The sequence below is a fragment of the Antennarius striatus genome, chromosome 24 (genome assembly GCF_040054535.1).
Source record: "Antennarius striatus isolate MH-2024 chromosome 24, ASM4005453v1, whole genome shotgun sequence".
Taxonomy (NCBI): domain Eukaryota; kingdom Metazoa; phylum Chordata; class Actinopteri; order Lophiiformes; family Antennariidae; genus Antennarius; species Antennarius striatus.
The window spans coordinates 4,011,182-4,017,137 of record NC_090799.1 but is presented as its reverse complement, the minus strand read 5'-3'; positions in this window follow the sequence as shown (position 1 = coordinate 4,017,137).

The window sequence follows — 5,956 nt, the reverse complement described above, 5'->3', positions numbered from 1 at the left end:
AGGGTGGGTGGCCACGCCCTGAGGCAGTCAAATGACTTGTGTCGTTAAGGCAAACAGCGGAAGGCAACACACAACAAAAGGAGGGAGTGTAGATTGGGTTGTCATCGAGTAACCACTGATTTAAGAGATGATGACCCAAACTATTTGCTGAGTCATGTTGATGTTGCGATCATTTTACTTTCATGACAAGGGAACAATCCTGGTCGTACTGGTCAGTTTAAGTTTACGTCATTGACTTTGACAGCTGACATTAATACCAGAGTTTAATTGGTTTAAGCATTCAGACAAAAAATTCCTCTCTTACAACTAACACCTATGTATATTTTGAAGCACAATGTGTACACCTGCCACAGAAAGAGATGTTCATCAAAAAACCAAAGTAAAATAAAATGTTCTGCATCCTGTTATTATCTCATAATTGATTACGTTTGCATGACACTGCCGAACATTGAGAACCAATACAAACAGGTTCAAGTTCATATGAGTTAAAGTTTCTCACTCACATCTGTGGTCTGGTCTGTGTCCCACAAGCATTGACCCTATTATGCCAATGATTCTTACGGTAAGCAATTGGGTGTCAACACCTTGGGGCAGTCAAATGACTTGTGTCATCATGGTTAACACGTGAAAGTATAGAACGCGACACCACGTCGATGAATGATTGTCGATGAATGATTGATCTGGGCGGCAGTGTCTCAGTGGTAGAGCAGGTCGTCCAAGGATATTACGATCGGTGGTTTTATTCCCACTCTGGCACCCACAGTCATTTGTCGTTGTGTCCTTGGGCAAGACTCTTTACCCTCTTTGCCTCCAGTGACGTACTCGCTGGTGTGTGAATTTGTATAATTATTGCGGTGGTGGTTGGCATTGACACAGATTGGCTGCAATGTTTTTGTCAGTCTGCCCCAGGGCAACTGCAGCTACATACGCAGTTTATATCCACCAAGTAAGAATGAGGAGTGAATGAATACTGGATCCACCATAAAGCTTATTTGAGTCCCTAGAATAGCAGCGTATAAATCTAAACTATTCTTATTATTATTATAATGATTTATAAGCAGCAAAAAATGTATATGCAGCAAACAAAATTACCAAATGTAACAATTTGTAAATTTCACAGTTTGGGAACAATAAAGTCTATCTATTTGTCTGTCTGTCTATTTTCCCTCCGTCCGTCCGTTTTTGCATTGTCCGTTCCGTCTATCAATGATATCATTCAGATATCTATCATTCAGATCAACACATCTGGGCACAGAAATTCAACTCCAGTAGAAACGTACAGAAACTTTGTCAGCTTTATAAATGTATGGTAGGACTGGTTGGACGGCAGTGGTGGACACACCTAAAAATGTCACATACTGTAGATAGTTGTTCCAGTCAGAACACTATGTAGAGTCAAACCAGCAAACATTTTCTTCTCAAGTGTGTTTCTGTTTGGAAACGTGCTCTTAACCAGCTACCGGTAAAAAAGACACGAAAGAGAACTGTGGTGTCATTGCATACAGAAAAAAAATATGCAAAGGAAAACCTGTTCTCCTGGCCACGTCCATCTTTTCTCAAAATTTTATTGAAATCCGATTAGTTGACTCACAGTTGTCTGTGGATACATGTTAACATATAAGGCACGTTTTCAGCTGTGTGAGGCTGCACTAAGGCTGTATGTGAACATTAACATGCTAATATGAAATGCTGTCTTACTTGCAAGGTAATTATTGACGAGCTTTAGCTTAACAGTTCCATTTTGGCTTTAAACATCAACTGCGGCGGAAGACAGATACTGTGATTTGAGCAGATTTGGTATCGTGAAGTTATTTAAAATGTCCACCGAGCGAACGGCGACGTGTCTCTGAGGAAGGCGTTTCCTAATTTTTACCTGATAGCTCAATTAGTTCTGTTGACAGCAATTCCTTAAAAGTCCACTTCAGATGAAGTAAAACCTGTTAACATTCAACAGGTAATTGCTGCAACCTGGTCGTAAGCTGTAATTGGTTGACATTTAGTGACATTTAACTTTAATTCATTAACTGACCTGCAATTACATTTATAAAAGGAGCAATTCATTCCATTACAAACCTCATGGCTGAAAACATGACCTCATGGAAGAGTCACAAATACATAGCATTTAAGTGATGTTGGGCCTCGCCATATGTCGGTGACAGCTTCTCAGGGATATAGTACCATTTCTTTTCTGGTATTTCTATAGGCTCAGAACCCAAACCCACTTAAGGGTGACACCTTTATGTAGGACCTATGTAGGACCAGTCGCCTGGTCTGGCTGAAAACATACTACTCTTTATCTCCTTTTCCAGTGTTGATTAAGTCATGGGATGTGTTAATATTTGTGTCATACGCACAGTGACTTACAACCAATGAGTCCCATTCTGTACTTCACAGGTGCCAGTGAATTTATTGGCTCAGATCCACAGATAAATGACACACACTTTCAGTGGAGAATGAAATCCTGAAATGAACAAAGAGAGCTGACACCTGCGTTTACCTTCTTATGAAAGACAACCAACTCATTGTTGTAGTATCTTTACATTTGTCTCCCATCTAAAAAGGAGGTGTTAGATTTCAATTTTTGATGACAGCTTTATTTGGTGAAGTGTCATTCAAAGGGAAAAGCAAACAACTGGAGGCATGGCAGTTGCTTCATTGAGTAATAGCATTATCAAACAAGTTCACAAACACACACACGTATACTATTCTAATAGACCATAAGTTAAGTAAGTTCTTCACTTGCAAAGTTGTAAAACATTTCATTTATTACGACAAGTACTGTGGTACTTTGTCAACTGGGACTGACATATGAAGGATCTGAGGACGCAAGAACACTATTTTCAATATAATTAAAATAAAAAAACAAACAAACAAACAAACAAACAAAGATTTATTTATTTATTTTCTTTCTGAATGGGATCCGCATCCATCTAGGTTTCAGTTTGTTCGTGTGACTTTAAGCAGCTTCTTGAAAAAAAGGATTTTTTAAATTCAGCTTTTTGTACAAAGTAGTCCTGGTTAAAGATGAAACCAACCTGGATTTTATTTGTGATTATATCCGAGAAGAAATAAATGGTATCACATGTCAAGTTAAAGCTGCGTGTCAAAGTCTTGCCTTTGTTTTGCCCAGAAGGATCCCGCTGTGCAGCGGAGGCGTCGGTGTAACCCAACCCGTTTTAGAAACTCTGCAACCTGACAAAGAACTGTAGTCACTTTTTCAAGATGTATGCATATCTTTTGTGCTTCTACGTTAGTTGTTGTGTTCTAAAAGTTACTTTTCCCATTCTCACGATCCCTGGTGACATCCACAATGGTTTGCACGAAACAAAAGACCAGTAAGACCAGTTTTTGACTGCCTTCATTACAATATGCAGGGTTACTTGCCAGTGAATATATTAACCTAAACTAGATCTGGAAATTGGTGCAGACAAGTCATTAAGTCTTGCATTCCCGCACAACACTGAGGCCCTGCCTTTAGCTTGCACCATTTCTGCATCCACAAAAACGGAATTATATGTTTTACAAATTCCTTATAAGGGCATCACTGTGGTGCAGTGGGTAGCGCTGTAGCCCTGCAGCAAGGCAGTTCCAGGTTCGAATCCCACTCTGTGCGGAGTTTGCATGTTCTCTTCCTCTCACCCCCAAAAACATGCGCTTCACATTTAATGACCGGTCCCAAATTGCACGTAGGTGTGAATGTGTGTGCGTGTTTTTCTGTGTTTCTGTGTGGCTACGCGATGCACTGGCGTCGTACCCGGAGTTCCCCCCGCCTCACGCCCTCACTCAGCTGGGATAGGCTCCAGCTCCCCGCGACAGCAGATGAAACGGTAGACGATGAATGAATGAATGAATGAATGAATGAAAAAATGCATTATGTGATACTCAGTTAAGATTTCATATCTAGAAGTACAATTGTTTTGTTGGAAACTCTAAACCCGTGATGGTTGAGGTGGAAAACATCAGAGGGAAACCCAGAAAATACTTTCTCCATCATATATGATCCATTTTCACAAAAATCAGAGTCCATTCTGGCACCAAATTTTATTTTACCGACCTGATTCTGGTATAATTTTCAGTCTAACAATCAATTGTTGTACTCAAAGGCTGACCTGGTTGGAGAAACAAATCATAAACTGGGAAACAAATTACAAACCCACTTGTGTTGTTCTTGGTCCTTTTGTACCTTATAGTATATTTACTGAAGTACACACACATCACCTGCAGCAGTCATTAGTACTAATACAACCAAACTCAATTGTAATAAGACCGAGTTGTGTTTAAGTTGAAATGAATCTATATGTTACGTGACCTTACAGTTCTTTTACACATTTGCAACTTTTATAACGTGTTCACCTATTGTGATACTGTTACACAACCCTACCCTACAATCGAAAATAGTTCCGTGACTATAATGCCTATAAGTACAACATCTTACTTTGAAGAACAAATACTGACATCCTCTTATTATACCTTTCAACAACCACTTATTTAATATAATGGGTGGAGGAGAGGAACTGACAGCATGAAGAGCCTCTTTTTGTAATGACACATTTGGATGCTGGGCAATAAACAAAAAAGGGCTGTGATCAACAACAGCAGTCTGGCTGTCAGGACACGATTCCAATCTGTTTGCATTCTTTTGGAAAGAAAAATCCACGGATTGCAAGGGTAGCCAAAAATTCGGGAGGGTAGAGGTGTGATGGAATGAGGCATGTGTTTTATGGTTTCTGACGATAGGGTAGAGCTGCCTCTTTTCAAGCTCTTACGTATTTAACTTTGTTGTGCAAAAGCTTCTTTCAAGACATGGCTGAACAGAAGAATAGAAATGTATTAGTGCATCGCTTTGTCAAAGTAGCACAGGAAAACATTTCAGAGGATTTGAGGGAGTGTCCTCTTTACTCGTCCAAATCAGGGTTATATGTATTCTCTACTGGGACCTCATTTATAAGGTTTCTGTCCCTTTGCTCTAATCCAAGCCAGAGTTGCGGTTCTAGAAAAGCCAAAGTCATTTATTTCAAAAGGAGCAATGGAATAATCTTGAATCCTCCTGCATGCTATTATTAAAAAATAAAACAAAACATTGACTTCTTAATGCACAGATTCTGATCGCACATCAAGAAAGCAAAATGGAAAGTGACTTCACTCACATTAACAACACGTCATCATCATCATACAACTCTGATTCCAAAAAAAGGTGGGCGGCTAAAACAGAATGTGATGATTTCATCGCATCGTTTGGGGTTAGGCTGAAACAGCACAAATTCTTCTATAGATGAGGCTGAACTGAAGATTCATCAGTGTTTCCTGGATTTGATGGCAGCAGCCGGGGCTTAAAAAAGTTCACACAAGGATAAAAAAAGTTATGGAACGCTTACAAACACCTGATTCTTTCACCGCCTGGTTGAAAGTCTGTGTCCGCCAACACCAACAGCGCAACAGTTTAAGCAAAACAAGTTCATCATGCATTTGCAAGAAATTTGAGTGTCGTCATCAAAAGATGTGCACGAAACCTCATAACAGGAAGGAATTAAAAACAACTCTGAATTTCTGCAACCTGCAAACCCTCAGGGCGTACAGCATTAAAAAACAAACGGGATTCGAAGAAACTATTTGATACCTGGACTCAGAAACGCTTTGGAAACCTGATGCCAGTAAACAGATAGTTAAATATACTAGTTAAGACTTCTGCTAAGTTCAGAAAGAGTTTCTGTTTACGTTTATATGAAACAATCACGACGACCAGTTTTAACCTTTAATATGTTGTCTTTGTGTTTGTTCTTGATGGGAGCCAGCGCTGTTCGCGTTACTGTCAGGAATGTTAGCAAAATAAAGCAATAAATCAACGGGAACATTTTGACCTTTTTAAAAAAAAAAAAAAAAAAGAGATGAATTTGACTTCAAATCCTGATTAATCTGCTGATTTTCTGGGTCAAACTTTAAACTGACATGACATTCC